Below are 19,814 nucleotides of genomic sequence, written 5' to 3'. Positions count from 1 at the left end.
GGATTTCATTAGTAACATCAAAAAATGGTGGTATGAACACTTGCAATTCCAAGGATAAAAAATGTACATCCTACATAAAAGACTAGAGGATATTAAGTTTAGACTTAAAGAATGGAATAAGAAGGATTTCGGTAACATTTTTGTGGACAAAACATCAGTGGAAATCACAATTCAAAAACTCAACCAGGCACTAATCAAAGATGTCTTTGACAATGAAAAAAGTGAGTAGGCTGATAAACTTCATCTTAAATGGCAGAACCTATGCAAATAAGAGGAAATATTTTGGAGGCAAAAGTCTATAGTTCATGGCTCAAAGAAGGGGAGTGTAATACAAGATTTTTACACAGATCCACTATGGCTAATAGAGCATTCAACAGAATCTCGATGATAAAGGATGAGAATGGGGAGTTTCAGATCACACATAAGGACATTGAAGCAGTGCTTGTTCAGCATTTCCAAAACATCACCCGGGAAAACAATCCAGATAGGGAACAATCCATAAAGGAAATTACAAGGCATATCCCTAAGCTAGTGTCCAAAGAGGACAATAATAACCTAAACAGACCAGTAACTGAAGAGGAGGTTAGCAAGGTCCTCAAAGACATGCAGAATGGCAAAGCACCAGGCTCGGATGGTTTTAATGTGGATTTCTTCAAAGCTTGTTGGGATATAGTCAAACAGGATATTTTGAATGTTGTCGAGGATTCCAGGGGTAGTAAAACTATCCTGAAAGCCCTCAACACCTCCTTCATCTCCCTGATTCCCAAACAGGACTCAGCTCAAATGGCAGATAAGTACAGACCCATAGCTTTATGTAATGTGGTATACAAGATAATATCCAAGGTAGTGGCTAATAGACTCAAACCTCTCCTTCCTTCATTAGTATCTGAGGAACAATCAGGTTATGTGGAGGGCAGACAAATTTTAAACAACATTATTCAAGCCCATGAGGTGGTTCACTCACTTACTAGCAAAAAGTAGGCGGGAATGATCATGCAATTGGATATTGCCAAAGCTTATGACAAGGTCAATTGGATTTACATCAAGAAGGTGCTTACTACCTTTGGGTTCGATCACAATTGGGTCAGATGGGTAATGGCTCTGGTGACTACTTCCAGCTTTTCAATTTTAGTTAACGACTCTCCCTCAGAGATCTTCATTCCTTCTAGAGGCCTCAGGCAGGGAGACCTGCTCTCTCCCTTTCTCTTTATCCTCATGATGGAAGGACTTGGTCGGTCTATTAAGCATGCCAAAGCCATGGGCAAAATCAAGGGTCTTCAACTAACTGAAAATGGTCAGGCACAGACACACCAACAATTTGTAGATGATACCATGCTACAAGGAATTCCTTCAGTCAAAGAAGCTTTAGCCTACAATCAAATCCTTAATGCATTTTCCATGGCCACAGGTATGGAAGTCAATCTTTCTAAATCAAAAATTTTCTTCTTTAACACAAACATTGCTATTCAGAGAAATATCTCAAGAATCCTCGGCTTCCAAAGGGATTCCCTCCCCTCAAAGTATTTGGGAGTTCCTCTCACGGCCAAACCAATGCTCAAAAGTATATGGGAACCAGTGCTAAATAAGTTGCAGGACAAAGTCAAAAAATGGACCATCAGAGCCTTGAACCTGGCTGGTAGGTTGGTATTGACAAAGGCTATTCTACAATCTATCCCAGTTTTCATGTTATCAGCCCTCCCAGCTCCCAAAGGTGTATTAGAGCAATTCAGTAATATTCAAAGAGATTTCCTGTGGGGTGAGGAGGAAACAAGGAAGAAATGGGCCCCGGTGTCCTGCAAAATTTTTTTCAAACCTAAGAGACATGGGGGTCTAGGCTTAGATGACCAGGAGATTTTGAGTAAAGTGCTAGGAGCCAAGCTTTGGTGGAGATGGGTTCAAGAGCCAAAAGCCCATTGGGCAAGGATCTGGAAAGAAAAATATGCCAGCTCTTGGCACACTAAAGATCTCATAAGAATGTCTGGAAACATAAAGGGCTCACACATCTGGAATAGAGCCTGGGATAATAGAAGCATAGTGCAAAAAAATAGTTTTTGGGAAATCAGAGCAGGAGATCTAGCACTCTTTTGGGAGGACAAATGGCAACAAGAACCAACACTGTTAACAAAGGATTTTTTAAGCCTCAAGTAGGAAACAGATTCCCAAGGGTTAAACAAAGTAAAGGATTTTTGGGATCTTTCTCAAAACCTGGGAAAATGGAGAAGCTGGAGAAACATTGACTGCAGAGATGACAACCCCATAAAAATAAAAGCAGAGGCACTGAGAAACTTACTAAAAGAAAGGATGATCATGGTTATAGAGGGGCAGGATCAATTGAGATGGGGCAACAACAATAAAGGCACCTTTAATCTAAAGGAAGCAAAAGGTATTCTCCTTGGGCTTGATTCTAGTGTTCTAGACAAGACCTGGCAGCACCTCTCAGAAAACCAAGGTTGGATGAAGATCAAGCTTTTCATGTGGTTGGTACATCATAAGAAAATCTTGACTTGGGACAATATTAGAAAAAGAGGTGTTTTGGGACCTTCCAGATGCCAGCTTTGTGAAAAGCAGGAGGAAACTATGGAGCACATTCTCAACAGCTGCTCTTACACCACCTGGCTATGGGATTCTTTCTCCAACATTTTCCAACAGACAGATAGGGACAGAGGAAGTATCTCAAATACCCTAAACAAGTGGAGAAGGATCTTTTCAGAGAATGAATTCCTTAATTTGGCCTGGGCCTTCACGCCATGCTTCATTATCTGGAATGTGTGGAAAGAAAGGAATAAAAGAATATTTAAAAATGAAAATTCCAACCCTCAGCGGCTACATGATTTGATCTTGAAACAGATCAGGGAGACAGTCAGCACCACAGTTCGCAATATCCCAAAGAATCCTCCCTCAGAGACTGAGCTGAGAACTCTCAGGCTTCTGGGAATGCAAGAGATTATTCCCCAAGGACTAAAAAGAAAGGATATAGCTATGGATAAAGAGAAGGATTTTTGGCAACCTCCACCAAAAAGCTATCTGAAATTCAACATTGATGGTGCCTCAAAAGGCAACCCGGGAACAACTGGTTTTGGAGGAGTTTTAAGAGATGAAGAGGGTTGTATTATCTTAATCTTCCATGACCATTTAGGTAGAGCCACCAACAATATGGTGGAATTAATGGCTCTGGAGCAATGTCTAGAGATTCTGATTCAGAACCATAGCTCAAATGTCATTATAGAAGCAGATTCAGAAATAACCATTAACTCTGTAAAAAGAATCAGTTGTGGCACTAGACCGGAGAAAGTTTCAAATCACTGGAGACTAATTCAGGTTTACCAAAGAATTCAAGTACACCTCCAGGGATTTCGAACTGTTAGTTTCAACCATGTTCGTCGAAATGCTAATAAGCTAGTGGACATTCTGGCTAACCAAGGTGTGAATAATGTTGAATGTGGGATGGTGAAAAAGTGGCAGGAGATGCCCCAGAACCATTTAAAGGCTCTCTGTGATGAACAAGCTGCAGAGGACAGAGAAGTTGTTTGATATCGAGGAAGGGAGACAAGCACGAATTGATTTTTCCTAGCTAGAGCTTCCACTGCCTCTCAGAATTACTTGGTTGGAGGGCAAGCAAAGATGGGTCACTTTTCTCCCCGGAGTAAGCTAACAGGAGTCCCCTAGTTTTCGGACGGCAACATGTTGAGTCATTTCACATATGAGCATAGCCTCGAATTCAGGGTCCGTAGAAAGATTAGGCTGGGCGGGAGATCAATTTTTCTAGCTGCGAGAATTTACACCCTTGTTGTTTTCAGGTTGGAAAACCGTGCCCCAAATGGCTTCTCGCTAATCGCGCGTCGCTTGAGTGGTTAGTGGTTTTTCTTTTTCGGAAGCGATTCCATAGAGCATGCAACACGTGGCAGGGGGAAGTTTTAAATACCACCCTCCATCGTGCACTATCGTCTGGTCGTGTTGGTTGGTGTGATATGGATCCTAGCTGTTGGATCCAGCCGCCCGGATCGACGGTTTGGATGGTTCGGGTTGTTTTGTGGGGCCAGATGGGTTGGCCCACTCTTTGGCACAGTTTGTGTGATCGGGGGTGACCGTTGTAGACTGTTGTGAATGTTTCCCGTGGGTTGGGTGTGGTCTGGTGTTGGGAAGGGGGTTTTGCTTTTGCTTTTGGTTAGGGAATCTCTTTCTGAAGTTCTTGTAAATGGACTGATTTTTGTACATTATGTAACTTTCTTTTGAATTAATGAAATAGAAGGATTGGCTCTTGCTTAAGCAAAAAAAAAAAATATTATATATATATATATATATATATATATATATATATATATATATATATATATATATATATATATATATATATATATATATATATATATATATATATATATATATATATATATATATATAATATTTTTGACTTATGCAATAAATAATAAGCCATGGTATTGTAGCCAAGCCAATTTACAAGTTGAATATTTTCCTCGTAAATGAATCTCTATAGTTAAGAATTTTGTTATATATACTAATTATTTTTATAGTTAATAATAATTGTGCTAAGGCCCTCTACAACCTAGTATAGTGTACATGTGTAGATGTATTGTAAGTATGTAAACAATTTTAAATGTTGACACAATTAAAAAATAATAAAATGTTAAAGTAATAAAAATCAAAAAAATTCAATTTTTAATATTTTGATTATGTTATTGACTTGTGAATAAGATTTGTTACAATACCATGAGCTAATATCATGGCTTATCAATATGAGATTCTAAAAAACCATAACTTATTTCACATTCAAAATATTTTATAACAATATGACAAGATTTTTAACCATGGATATTCACCCCGACTTATTATTAATTTCTACAGAGGCCTTGTTACAATAACATATACCCTTGCTTATCAATACCACATGCCCAAACACCATAACTTATTTCCCAATCAGAATATTCTATAAAATATTTAATTTTAATTTAATTTTATGACATTTTTTTGATTGAATCTACAAGGAAAAAGGTTCTAATTACTTTTGAAATATAAAATAAAAAATGTGAATACTTTTATATATAAGGATGTGAAATTTATATATATAAGTATTAATCCAAGATACAAATTTAATATTTTATAACTAATTGAGGTATATAGACAATGCAATGGACCAAATTTAAGAGATAGGGGAGAATGGCAAGAGAGAGGGGGAGGGAGAAATAAAAATGCAGGGGAGAGAGAGGAGATAGAGAAGGAGACAAAAAGATGGTGGGGAGAGAGAGGAGAGAGAGAGGCAGATAGTGACAAAGTTGGAGGGAAGAGAGAAAACCAGTGATGGGGAATAGATAGAGGGAAGGGGCAAAGAAAGGGAGACAGATGAAGGAAGAGAGAGAGGAATCAAGAGAGAGTGAGAGAGAGATGGAGGCTAAAGGGGAGAGAGGGGAGGGAAGAAGAAATACAAAGAGGGAGAAAGGCAGGGAGATAAGGAAGTGACAAAGGAGATGGAGAGAGAGCAAGGGATAGAGAGATAGATATATACATAGAGAGAGAGTGTGTGTATGTTTTGGGGGTGAGATAGAGAGAGGGAATACGAAAGAGACACATAGATATAAATATAGATATTATAGAGCATTATACAACCATCCTACATTCGTATTAAAATGAAATCTATAAAGTTCCGAGAGGGATAAAATCGCTTGAGGTGCAAACCTTTCCTCAAGTTTTACAATAAAAAAAAGGTTTTCACCTCGAGATATTTGATCGCTCTCCACGCTTGATGGATCGAGGGTTAACATGGATATAGGTTGGGAATAATAAAAATAATGTGATGTTGTGTTATGTAAACATTTGGATTTGGTCAAATTAGATAACAATAAAAATAAATGTAAAATACACTTAAAAAATAAATAAAATGTTTAATTATAATTGTTAATTGAGACATCTTCACTAAATTAAATTACATAGAATTAAAATATAAATTAAAGTAAATTACTAAAATTTAAAATTATAATGATCAATTATTAATAATTAAACCATCCTAGATCCATCTTAAATCTGGATCCTCTTAAGGTGCAAACTTCTTTTAGAGTGAAAAGAAATTTTATCCCTATTGATCCTTGATATATCTAGAATTAAAATGGATCTAGGATAGTAATAATAATTTGTATGAGGTGACATCATCCTATTCTTCAATTACACTTATTATATTCTTATCAAATATGTTCTAGGCGAGCCTCCAATAATAAAACTTAGAATTGAGATTGACATTTTTTTAGAAATGAAAATAAAAATAAAAATAAAAATAGAAAACTAAGTCTTGAGTGATTCTAAACTTGTGATAGATTAGGCTACCCAAAAAGCTTTGTTGGGTCATGTTAAATGTGAACCCATCCTTAGAGACATCAAGCAAGCTTTTATTTATTTTGAGTGGATGTCCTTTAATCATATCATTCCCAAATTGAATAAAAAATTTGTCTTTCTAAAAATGATATGTCCCTGCTAGATGGTGTGGTGCACTAGGCCTTTATGTGTTCATTGATTGGGAGGAAGTTGAGTCTATACACTCTTTTCTATAGTGAATGCCAAGGTTAGTTTTTGGAGATGGGATTATAGGGATGTCTAAATCATTGTCCATGATGGGCTTGTTAAATGTATAAACCGAAAATTTAAAGTGGTGTGAGAAGTTTGATTGTATGGGTGAGTTATGTTAAGGTTGTAGAGATACAAACATGTATATATTCATTATCTTGTATATATAATATGTTTTTTAATACTAATAATAAAATATAATTTAGTATTTTTTTTATGTTTTGAATAGTCATTAACCACTTATATTTCATAAGTTCCAATCTAGAATAGGCTAAAGTAGGTATGTATCTCAACATATTTTTACTTTACATTGTTATTCTTTTTAAGAATACCTTGGTTTAAGAAAGTGCATTAAAATATTTTTTATTTATTAATATTATCCTAAATTAATTATCCTTCCACTAATATTAAATACTTTTAGAATTAATTTTGATGAAAAACCCCTATTTACATAATAAATAAATACATAAATTTAATTTTAGTTAATTTTATCAATATATAATAACTTAAAGTGGATGTTGAAATAATTTTATAGTATTCACATATTTGTAAATGTTACTATAAATTATATGTCGATCACAAAAGAATTTATACATCCCTCTTATACCAATTTGCAAAAAAGTATTGTAATAAATATTAATTCTTTATTCAATATACAACTGTTTTTTCTTTCATCCTTTGTAATCAAATATTTATCATTTCGTAATATTTATAAAAAAAAATATTTACTTTCATGGGTTTCCTAGTAGAGATATTGATCAATATAAAAACTAAAGCTTTTTCAACGTTTAAAATTGACACGCATTTCCCTGTAGGGAGAACTACTCTTGCTATCACCTGTCGTTACTATGCACCATTCGATCTTTTCTTAGAAGATTGAATTATATTCATCTGTTGATTTGAAATAAGCTGACATGTGGCGGTTGTGACTGGCTAGAAACGTGAGAAGGATGGTTTCTTCATAGACCAGACGTGAGTGGTTGTAACGAGCTAGCTAGTTGTGAAGGCTCGTTTGTTGAGAGAACTGACCACTTTGCAATAGGTTGTTCTCTTTAAAAAAACTTTGAAGCTCATTGCTGGGAGCAAGAATCATCGGCCTTCGTCAAATGTCGTTTTGCAAGATGGAAAATATTTACTGCAATCCCAGATGCATGTAAATTCCCCCGCCGGCCTTCCATACCTGCTAAGCACCTCAAATTCTTTAAGTTTACTATTTGGACTTTCATCTAAATCCTCTTTCGCTATCGATGGAGGCGGTTATGGCAGAAAATGTTATTTGATCAGCGGTTGCGAGTCAGATTCTATGAAACACTACGGTGTTTTTATTACCATATGATTTGTAGAATGTTACAACAAACGAACTCGAGGGATTTTAAAAATTCTTAGGGTTTCTGCTGGATTTTTTCACAACAGCGCAAAGTCGAAAGGAGTGGTGATTTTTTTTTCATAGAACTATTATGGCATCCAGAAGGCATGGACGAAACGACGACGACGAGTACAACAGAGACCGGGACTCAGACCAAGAAATTCTAAGGCAGAGGGATTCTCATTATGTGAACAAAAGCGACAAACATGAACGAGAAGGGGTCCAGAAGAGGACCGGGATAGGGACAGGGATCGGGAGGCCGATAGGAACAGGGACTGCCCATGAGACTACAGGTCTAGGGTTAAGCTTATATATAGTAGGGATAAGGATCAGCAACTCGAAAATGATTAGAAGATGACCTACTACTCTGGTTACCCTTCGTCACCCTCTCGGGGTTACGGATATAGCCGCGGTAAAGGGAGCCATGCTGCCAGTGATACAGATAGAGAGGTCGGTGAGGTCCCTAGCGGGAGTGCTTATGAGGACGGTGGTGGTTGGTTTATACGACAGGCGAAGGTGAGGTGTACAAGAGGGACGTAAACAATAATGCCCCGTCTCCAGAATTGGGAAAAAAAAAAGTATTCTCCAATAGTGTGGGATTTAGAAAAAAAGGCTACATCATCTTTGGTCCCTTGCAGAACAGTCAAAGAATTCAAGTAGTTTAGGAGGTTCGAGTGTTATAGATGTGTCCGCCTTATATTTTGGCCCCACAAAGCTCCCTTTTCCCCTCCATTGCCCCGTCACTTTGGTGGCCCACCGCAACAAGTTTGAATTTGAATGCCAGTTCTTCTGCAAGAATCTTCAGTTCATGAGCTAATGGCTTTGTAGGCAAGCCTCCGCATAGTTTTGTGTCAAAGGAATCTAGTTACTTTAACTATATTTCTCCAAGCGACTCTCGAGGCCGGCACTCACACAGGTCTGGATCAAAAGGACCGACCCCTTTTTTCACACATCAATGGTGTGAAGATAATGTTTCTCCACTCTCGGCCGAACGCCTAGTTCCTCACTCCAGAGCCAATGGAAGTAATGAAAAGAAGATATATTTCAAATGGGAGAACTCCAATCTACGTCGTCAGAGGATGAGAGGGAACCTGGACAGTTGCAAGATAGACTAAAGCTTGAAGATGAGGAAGAGCCTTTACAACCTCGATACATGCCCCCGTCTACGGAACGAGAAAAAAAAAGTATTCTCCAATACTGTGGGATTTAAGCGAAAAGCCCATATCATCTCCGAGCTGGGCAGAACAGTCGAAGAATGCATGTAGTTTAGGAGGTTCGAGTGTTATAGATATGTCCGCATTGAAGTTTAGCCCCACAAAGCTCCATCTGCCCCCGCTGTTGGCCTCGTCGATTTTTCAGCCCACCACAGCGAGTTTGAACTTGACTTCGAATGCTTCTGCTGGAATCTTCACTTAACCAGATTTCTCCAAGCGAATCTCGAGGAAGGAACTCACATGGGTCTGGATCAAAAGGACCGACCCCTTTTTTCACACAAAGTGTGTGAAGATTATGTTTCTCCACTCTCAGCCGAACTCCCAACTCCTCACTCAGGAGGCAATGGAAGTGATGCCAAAGAAGAGGATATTTTTCCAATGCAAGAACACCAATCTATGTCAGACGACGAGAGGGAACCTAGACAACTGCTTGACACTCTAAAGCTTTAAGATAAATAAGAGCCTTTGCAACCTCGCTACATTTTACCTTCTCACGGAGTAGATGAATATGACTCTCCCAGAGCTGTAAGGTTTGAGATGAGGGCACAAAGAAACGAAAGAAACGTTCAACAACATGGAAAGTGAGGAGGGGAGGTACTCTTCAGAGCGCAGTGGCATCAAACACGGCATTGGTCAACGTATTTCTCCTGAACCGGGAGAATACGTGGGAGAGAGATTAGAGGGAGCAGGAGGAAAAAAAAAGAGTTCCGAGGACGATGAAGATGAAGATATTGGTGGTGTCTTCGGGAAAGATGATGTAAGAAGAGGTGAACAGTATGACCTAGAATTAAATCATTGAGAACTTATGGAACTGGATGATGGCAACAATAGTGAAGATGATAGTATTGGAAAACCACGTGAATCGAAGTCTCATGATGAGCCCAAGTCTTCGATTCAACTTGAGATTCCAATCGCACAACGAATGAATGATATGCTACAAGGTTGAAAAAGTGTCGATAAATTTGAGAGGCTTAACAAGATAGACAAACGCACATATGGAGTTGTCTATAGAGCTAAGAATAAGAAAATGGGGGAGATAGTTCCCCTAAAAAGGGAAAAGAAAGAGATGGCTTTCGGATGACTTCTCTGACGGAGATGAATGTCTTTCTATCATTCCATCACCCATAGATTGTTGATGTAAAGAGAGTAGTGGTAGAAAAAATCTTTGGACAACATTTGTATGGTGATGGAGTACATGGAGAATGATCTGAAATGACTTATGGAAACCATGAAACAACCTTTAGCCAAAGAGAAGTTAAATGTTTAATATTTCACGTCTTTGAGGGTGTTAAATACCTTCATGATAATTGGTTGCTGCATAGGTACAAGTTCCTTATGTTTTCGTTTACATTCTATATTGTTTTTAAATGATGCGGTATTGTGCATGCCATGTGTGCACTTGATATGTTTTGTTAGGTCTTTTCTTCGTCTATTTATCAAAGATAAAATACAAGCATATTGTGCATGCCATGTGTGGAGTTGATATTTTTTTTTCGGTTCTTTCTTCGATTAAATACAAGGAGACTTATATATTTTTTAATGGAAATCGATGATGAATGAAACTAACTACTTTGTTTATTTTTTCTAGGGATTTGTAGACTTCAAACCTTCTTCTAAACAATTGTGGTGAATTGAAGATATGTGACTTTGGTTTGGCTTGTCAGTATGTCAGTCCTTTGAAACCTTATACACCAATGGTTGTCACCCTATGGTAGCTTAATAATTTTTTTAATATATAGTTGTGTTGCATGCAAATTGATTGCATGCAATACAATTTCTCGTTGAAAATTTAATTTTGCATTTCATGACCATACCAAATATAATTTTCACCATTTTTAATTTATTGATGTTGATTCTTTGTTACTAATTTCTTTCAGATATGAAAAATGGTAAGCTGGTAAAAAATTTAATTATTTTAGTGTTCCTTTAGAGTTGGATTCTTGTTGTACTCCAGAAATGATGTGATCAAATTCATTTAATGAAATAGATGGAAATATTTCCAACATCTTCTATGTGTTTTCTTTTCTACTCTATAAATGACTACCAAATTCATTTAATGAACTAGTTGGGATTATTTTTCAATGACCTTCCAAAGCTTCTAGGTTTTTCAAAAATTCAATAGCACTTGGTAATATTGAGAGAAGTTCATTGACGTAAAACCCTTAGTGGTTGGGTTTCCATTGGGATGTTCTTTCTATAAATCTGAAGTCTATTGCATAGTTCAGTGGTGGGAAGTTCTTTGTAGATGTCTCAAGTCTATTGTAGAGTTTAGTGGAGGTCTTTCTTCCTATCTTGTTGGTGGATTTAGAAGAAAATCTACTTATAAGAAAGGAAATTTATGGCAACTTCGGGATAGTCATATTCTAGATGATGATGATAATACTAAACCTGAGTTAAAACAAAGAAAATGATAATAATTACATTCAAAGAGCCATAAAAAGAACAAGCACATGTACCCCTTGTTCTAGCCAATGAAGAAGATTGTATTGAGAAAACTATGTCCTAGTCTCCAACCAAGGAGGCAAACTGGAAAGACATAGAAGATTGTGAATTTGATGGGGTATTTTTGAAGGATCTAGCCAATGGATTGGACGATGCAATGACCTCTTCAATGAGGAAAGAAAAATCTAGTGACATGTCACTTTATTTAGGCATTCATGGAAAAGTTGTATAGCTGAATAGGTTAGGGTGCATATCAGCCGAATCATTGGAGTCTCATGCAAAATGAGAAAAAATTGATGTTAAATATTTTCCTCGAGAAGCTCTTAACTATAATCTTAATTTGGACAAGACTGTAAAGAAAGAACCTTTTGTAAAATAAAAAATGCATCTCCTTACTGTATGATGGAGATTTGAGTTCAAATATCACAGGGGGTTGTCATGATGTTCGTTATATCTCCCCTACAGGTCAGAATTATTATTCTCTTTTACAAACATTTTTGGCATGGAAGTAGAAACAAAATATTTAGGGAGTAATATATGGAAATCATGATGATAATGTGTAGGGGCTAACAAGTCAAGAAAATTCTTTTGGGGGTGTTTCTTGATTTCCTCCTCTACAGAAAACTGAGGCATGTGTTGCAAGAGATATGTCTTCAAATTCTGTATGTCGAAAGAGGTAAAGGAGAATCTATTGTTTTAGGGAAGTAGTAAAACATGAAGACAACTAAATGAAATTTTTGAGGATGCTTTCAAAACTAACATGGGACTAAGGCAACGGGTATTTAGGAGACAACAGATGCATAACTGTGTCAATAATAGGATACATGTTTCAGAGGAAATGTTTCCTCTTACAGAAAAATATACTAGGGTAAAGGAATATACATTTGAATTAGAGAGATTTTTCTAGAAAAAAATGTGATGAGAAGTGAAAGTGCACAAGGACCAAAACTCAAAAAAGTCAAGGCAAGGTCTATTAGCAATTTCAGCAATTGATAGTAGAAAGCATAAAGTTGGTTTATAATATTTTCTTGAAGGTTAGAAAGATAAGAAAGGAACACCATGTCCCTTGTGGAAAGAAATGTTAACAATGCGTGGAAGTGGTTGAGAAGATGCACAAACTGTCTCAGAGCCCTAGAAATAAAAAATCAATTGCACAATGTGATCATGTTGAGAATAGATGGAAGCCAAAATCATTGGTGCATGAAAAATCCAGTGTCTTAAACTAGATTTCTCCAAGCGACCTTGTAGGAAGGAGCTCACACAGGTCTGGATCAAAAGGACAAACCCCTTCCATCACACATCAAGGATGTGAAGATTATGTTTCTCCATTCTTGGTCGAACTCTGAGCTCCTCACTCTGGAGGCAATGGAAGTGATTCCAAACAAGAGGATATTTTTCCAATGTTAGAACTTCAATCTATGTCGTTAGAGGATGAGAGGGGACCTGGACAGCTTCCTGATAGTTCAAAGCTTGAAGATGAGGAAGAGCCTTTGCAACCTCACTACATTTTAGCTTCTCACTCGGGAGATGAATATAACTCTTAGAAAGATGCAAGATGTAAGAATGGGGTCACAAAGAAATGGAAGAGACATTCAACCGACATGGATAATGAGGGGAGGTACGTGCTTCAATGTGAAACAACATTAATAATGGAAGCGGTCAGAGTATTTCTCATGATCCGAGAGAATATGTGGGAGAGGGATCAGAGGGTGCAAGAGGCAAATCAAAAGGTTCTCAGGATGATGGAGCTCAAAGTATTTATGGTGTCTCTGTTGGGTTGTGTTATATCCTTTCCACGACTACATCACGTGCGGGGGGTGTGGGGGGGGTGGTAGCCTTATCTACACATTGCGTTGGTCACTACCAGGGGGTCACAAGGGGGGTGGCTGCTCCCCCATGTTGGGGAGGAATAGCCCCCTTGCACGAGGTCCGAGGTAGCACCCTGGGAAAAAAGAAATTGGACCCTATATTAGGTGGGCAGACCTTCTTATAGTTTTTTTCATGGATTTCGCACATGGTTTTGAGCATGCTAGTTTTCTATCCATGGTATTTTATAGATCTAGTCGAACTATGTTTGTGTTTTAATCCAAGGTTAATGGATTGGGGTTTACAGATTCTTCGACATGTATATATATTTATTGTAGCATTGAAAGGAACACAAGTAAAATCTATATGGTAGTCTCGATTTTGGGATCCACGGGAAAATCTATGTGTATACCTGTTTTATGTTTTCTTCTCTCACCATTGTTTATTTTCAATTTTTTTTAGAATTTGTATGCAGTTAATTTTTGTATAATGTTAAAACCTACCTTTTGTGTGAGATTTGTTTGAGATTCAAGGGGATGCATTTGCTGCTAATGGGTTTTTTTCTCGGGCCCATGGCAGACCATATTTAGTGGGAGATCTTTGGGATCAATTCTTGTGGCGAAAGAAGATGGCAAGCAATGGAAAGATAAAGATCGAGAAATTTAATGGTCAGAGCTTTGAATTGTGAAAACTCAGGATGGAGGATCCACTGGTGGATAAAGAGTAGTGGAGCATGGTAGATCCGTGTACTAAACCAACAACAATGTCAACTGAAGGCTGAGCGAAGTTGGATTGAAAGGCAAAGAGCACAATATGATTTTGTGTCTTAGATTCGGTATTGGTAAATATATGAAGGAATCTACAATGAAGGCTTTGTGGGACAATTTAGGGACTCTGTACCAATCTAATTCTCTGGTGAATAAATTCTTCTTACGGAAAAATCTCTATAACCTGAGGATGAAAGATGGAGACTCGGTGACAGAGCATTTGAACACATTTAATGCTATTGTAAGTCAATTATTATCTATTGATATTAAAATTTTAGATGAAGATAAGTGCAACAATTTGTTTTGTTCTCTACCAGATTTGTGGGATAGTTTGGTTGTTGCAATAAGTAGAAACGAAATTGCCTTGCACTTTACTGAAATAGTCTCATCCTTGTTGTTAGAGGAGATGAGACGAGAAATTATGGAGGGATAGAATGATGAGACCTTGTCTGTACAAGGATGGTCCCAGACCATAAACAAAAATAATTCCTCAATTGGGAGATCTAAATCTAGAGGGAGATCTAAATATCCAGGAGAAAATGTAAAGGTGTGCTAGAAATGCGGAAAGGAAGGGGAATTTAAAAGGGACTGTAAATCTAAATCTTTTGAGAAAGGAAAGGTATCTGATGATGCTCCTTCTACAGAGGTGAAAACCACCTCATATGAAGGTGGGGATGTGTACTTGGCTTCTTCTTGAAGTACACATGTAGATCATGAGGCATTGTTAATTAACTCAGGTGAATCCTTTCAGTTCACTCCCCATAGAGAGTGGTTTTGCGAGTATGACAAATATGATGGTGGTTATGTTTTATTAAGGAATGACAAAAAGGCTAGAATCATTGGTAACAAGAAATTCAAGTTGAAGTTGCAAGTTGGAAGGATTAGAACTCTTCTAGGTGTTCTTCATATTTATGGATCGAATAGAAATATGATTTTGATAAGCAAGCTAGATGACACAGGTGTCAAAATAGTGTTCGAGAAAGATACCTGCAAGATGGTTTGGGGAGAACTAGTATTGATTCGGGGAGTTCGGATTGGAACTCTGTACAAGCTTAAAGGTAGCAATATTATTGATGGGTGAAACAATTTTGTGGTTCCTAAAAGTGGAGAATAAAATTTAGTGGTCTCGTGAGAAAAGACCATGTTATGGCATCAAAGTCTTGAACATATTGGAGAGAAGGGCCTTTGAATACTTCATTGTAATGGTACAGTAGAAGGTATTTCTAATAACTCTCTCGATATTGATTTCTATGAAAAGTGTGTATATGGGGAGCAAAATCAAGTGAGTTTCCCCTTTGGTCATAAGAGGGTGAAATAAATATTAGAGCTTGTGCCCAGTGATGTGTTTGGACCTGTGTCAGTTCCATCAATGGGAAATTCTATGTAACACGTATCATTTATAGATGACTTCTCAAGGAATACATGGATATATATCCTTAGGAAGAAATCCGAAGTCTTTGATAGGTTTAAATAATTTAAGGCTCTAGTGGAAAAATAGATTGAGAAGAAGATAAAAGTGTTGAGGACATATAACGATGGAGATTTTTGCAAGAAGGAATTTAAAGAGTTCTGTAGGAATTTTTGTATAGCACGGTATAAGACTACTCCATACACACCTAAGAAAAGTGGAGTTGCAGAAATAATGGAAAATACGTTGATGGAAAGGGCAAGAAGCATGCTCAATGGTGTCACGTTAGGACAGGAATTCTTGGCAGAGGCGGTGGAGACTGTATATTACCTGGTCAACAAATCACCTTCACCAGTGTTGGAGAATAAGACTCCACAAGAGGTATGGACTCATAAGAAACCTTCTCTTTCACATCTGACGATATTTGGATGAGATGCATATGTACATGTTCCAAAGGAAAATAACAAAGTTGGATACTAAATCTGAAAAGTGCATCTTTATTGGGTATAATGATGGTTTAAAAGGTTATAAGCTTTGGAACCCATAAACAAGGAAGGTTGTGTACAACTGAGATGTGGTGTTTAGAGAGGTGAAAGATGTTATTAAACATGAAGTACTACAAAAAGAACATTAGAAGATAGAGTTTCAGCTAAAGGAGGAAGAATTATACTCTACACCAAAAGAGGAATCAAAAGACAAAGAGCCACAAAGTCTGGCTTTGAGAAGACCAATTTGTTAAAGAAGGCAGCCATAAAGGTATATTCCATCTACTTTTTGTTTTAATTTTTCTTTATCTATTATTGACGATGATCCCAGAACTACGAGGGAAGCAATAGATTCAAAGGATGACAAACTTTGGAAAGAGGCCATGATTGATGAAATGACATATTTTCACAAAAATTAGGCTTCAGATCTACTAGATTTGTAGGCTAGAAGGAAACCCATTGGTAGAAAATGGGTGTTAAAGAAGAAGAAGAATGCAGAAGGAAAGGTGGAGAAATAAAAATCTCGATTGGTAGAAAATGGTTATTACCACGTGTCGGGAATCAATTTTGGTGATATTTTTTCTCCTATTTCCAAGATAGCTTCTATCAGATTATTTTTATCTGTTGTTGTTGCTTTTGATTTTGAGGTATAGCATATGGATGTGAAGACAACATTTCCTCACAGGGATTTGGAAGAAGATATCTACATGAAGTAAGGTGAAGGCTGTGTAGTGAAGGGTAAGAATGAACTGGTATGCAAGTTAAAAAAGTCTTTGTAGGGATTAAAATAGTCACCAATCAAATTTCATATATTTATATAGGGACTTGGCTTCACCAGAAGCAAAGCAAATCACTGTGTGTATTTTAAACTAATTCATGACCATGTTATTTATATAGTATTGTATGTGGATGATATGTTGCTAGTTGGAAATGACAAAGAAATTATCGAGTATTTGAAGACCCATATGTCCTCCAGATTTTACATGATAGATCTAGGTGTTGTAAAGTATATTTTAGGAATGGAAATTAAACAAGATTGGGAAAAGAGGAAGCTTTGGTTCAACTATAGGAATTATGTTGAGACAATACTACAAAGGTTTAATATGGAGGATAGTAAATTTATGAAGGTTCATATTCATGTAGGTGTAAAGTTATCTACTGAACAATGTTCGAAGACACAAGAAGAGGAAGAGGACATGTCTCGTGTTCCATATGCAAGTGTAGTTGGTAGCCTGATGTATCAAAATTATATGTACGAGACCATACATTGCACATGCAGTGGGAGTATTGAGCAGTTTTATGTCAAAATCAGGGAAGGAGCATTAGACAATAGTGGAGTGGGTTTTTAGGTATTTGCGTGGCACTAGTGATTATGGTTTATGCTACGAAGGAAGACTAGGATTGGATAGAGTTTGGGACATCTGTGGATTTGTTGATGCAGATTGGGCTAGAAATCTGGATTAGAGAAGATCTATAAGTGGGTATGCGTTTAATATATTTGGAGGTGCGGTTAGTTGGATGAAGAAGAGACAGTCTTTAGTGGCACTTTTAAATAAAGAGGCAGAATACATGGAAACCACTCATGCAAGCAAGAAAGTAGTTTGGTTGCAAAGATTGTGTTAAATTATGGTGTTAGTACAATGAGCTATAAGGATAGTCTGCAACAACTAAAGTGCAATTTCTTGGCAAAGAACCATGCTTATCATTCAAAGACAAAGCACATTGATGTTCAATATCACTTTGTGAGGGATATGGTTGAGGAAAAAAAGATGTAATTGGTAAAGGTCGAAATTTTGAAGAATATTGTAGATGCATTGACAAAGTCTCTGAGAACTGAGTTCTCTTGGTGTAGAGAAACAATGGGTGTTGCGAGGCTAGATCAATGACTAAGCTCTCCTGTGGAATGAAAACAACAATTGGGAGAATGTTGGGTTGTATTATATTCTTTCCATGACTACTCCATGCGCGAGGGGCGAGCGAGGCATGAAAGCCCATCCTGTACATTATGTGGGGCACTTTCGAGTGGGGCAAGGGGTGAAATCACATCATGTACATTGTGTGGGGTGCTTTCCGGGGGGGGTGGCAAGAGACTTGTGCATAGGGTCTGGGGAAGCACCCCACGAAATATTTTTTTTTGGACCATATATTAGGTGGGAAGACCTACCCATGGTTTTGTGCATGGATTTTGCACATGGTTCTGGTCATGACGGTTTTTCTTCCATTGTATTTTCTAGATTCGGTCATGGGTATTACAATTATGTTCTAATATAGGGTTAATGGATTAGGTTTATGGATGCTTCGACATGTATATATATGTATTATAAAATTGAAAGAAACATAATGAAAAATCAATCTAGTAGCCTTGGTTTTGCGATCCAAGGGAAAATATCTGTGTATTTTGTTTTATATTTTATTCTCTCGCCACTGTTTATTTTATGTTTTTTAGAATTCGTATGCAGGTATGTTTGTATAGGGTTAAAACCTATGGTCTCTAGGGAAGATGATGTAAGAAGAGATGAACATATGAGTTGGAATTGAATCAATGAGAGCTTGTGGAACTGGATGATGGCAACAATAATAAAGATGATAGTATTGGACAACCACCTAAATCAGAGTCTCATGACGAGCCGAAGTCCTCGATTCAACCTAATATTCCACTCACACAATGAATGATTGATATGATACAAGGTTGCAGAAGTGTCGATGAATTTGAGAGGCTTACCTAGATAGAGGAAGGCACATATGGAGTTGTCTACAAAGTTAAGAATAAGAAAAATGGGGAGATAGTTGCTCAGGAAAACATAAAAATGGAAAAAGAGAGATATGGATTTCCAATGACTTCTCCGAGGAAGATAAATTTCTTTCTATCATTCCATAACACATTAGTTGTTGATGTAAAGGAAGTAGTGGTAGGAATGAACTCGGAAAACGTTTTTATGGTGATGGAATACATGGAGAATTATTTGAAAGGACTTATGGAAACCATGAAACAAACTTTCAGCTAGAGAGAAGTTAAACGTTTGATGTTCTAGCTCTTTGAGGGTGTTAAATACCTTCATGATAATTGGTTGCTACATAGGTACAAGTTCCTTATATTTCCTCTTACATTCTCTATTGTTTTTAAATGATGTGTATTGTGCATGCCATGTGTGCACTTGATATCTTTTTTAGGTCTTTTCTTCGTCTATTTATCGAAGATAAAATACGAGGAGTGTATGTGCATGTCATGTGTGCACTTGATATATTTTGTCAGGTGTTTTGTTTGTTTACATATCTAAGATAGAATACAAGGAGACTTAGAGAATTTTTATGAAAATCGATGTTGAATGCAACTATCTACTTTGTTTATTTTTTATAGGAACTAGAAGAATTCTAACCTTCTTCTAAAGAATTGTAGTGAATTGAACATATGTTACTTTGGTTTGGCTCATCAGTATGGAAGGCCTTTGAAACCTTATACACCAATGGTTGTCACCTTATGGTAGCTTGATAATTTTTTTAATATATAGTTGTGCATCTTGCATATTGATTTCCTGCTATACAAACTCTTGTTAAGCATCTAATTTTACTTTTGATGACAATGCTAAATACATTTTCCTCCATTTTTAATTTACTGATGTTGATTCATTGTTAATAATTTCTTGCAGATATGAAAAATCATATGGTAGTTAAAAATTTAATTTCTTTATTGTTCCTTAAGTGTTGGATTCTTTTTGTACTCCAGAAATGACACGATCAAATACATTTAATGAGATA

General features: G+C 36.9%; 2 pseudogenes; both read left to right on the top strand.

Moving 5' to 3' along the window:
• Positions 1 to 8,027: 8,027 nt before the first annotated feature.
• LOC149159076 (uncharacterized) lies at positions 8,028 to 9,352 on the top strand (annotated as a pseudogene).
• A 372-nt stretch (positions 9,353 to 9,724) lies between these two features.
• On the top strand, positions 9,725 to 19,543 carry LOC149159075 (uncharacterized; annotated as a pseudogene).
• The last annotated feature ends 271 nt before the right edge of the window (positions 19,544 to 19,814 follow it).

This window comes from Pinus tabuliformis, chromosome 5_2 (genome assembly GCF_031772625.1).
Source record: "Pinus tabuliformis cultivar Carrire ecotype Pingquan chromosome 5_2, CPIR1, whole genome shotgun sequence".
Lineage (NCBI taxonomy): Eukaryota > Viridiplantae > Streptophyta > Pinopsida > Pinales > Pinaceae > Pinus > Pinus tabuliformis.
This window is presented reverse-complemented; position numbering and strand designations above follow the sequence as displayed.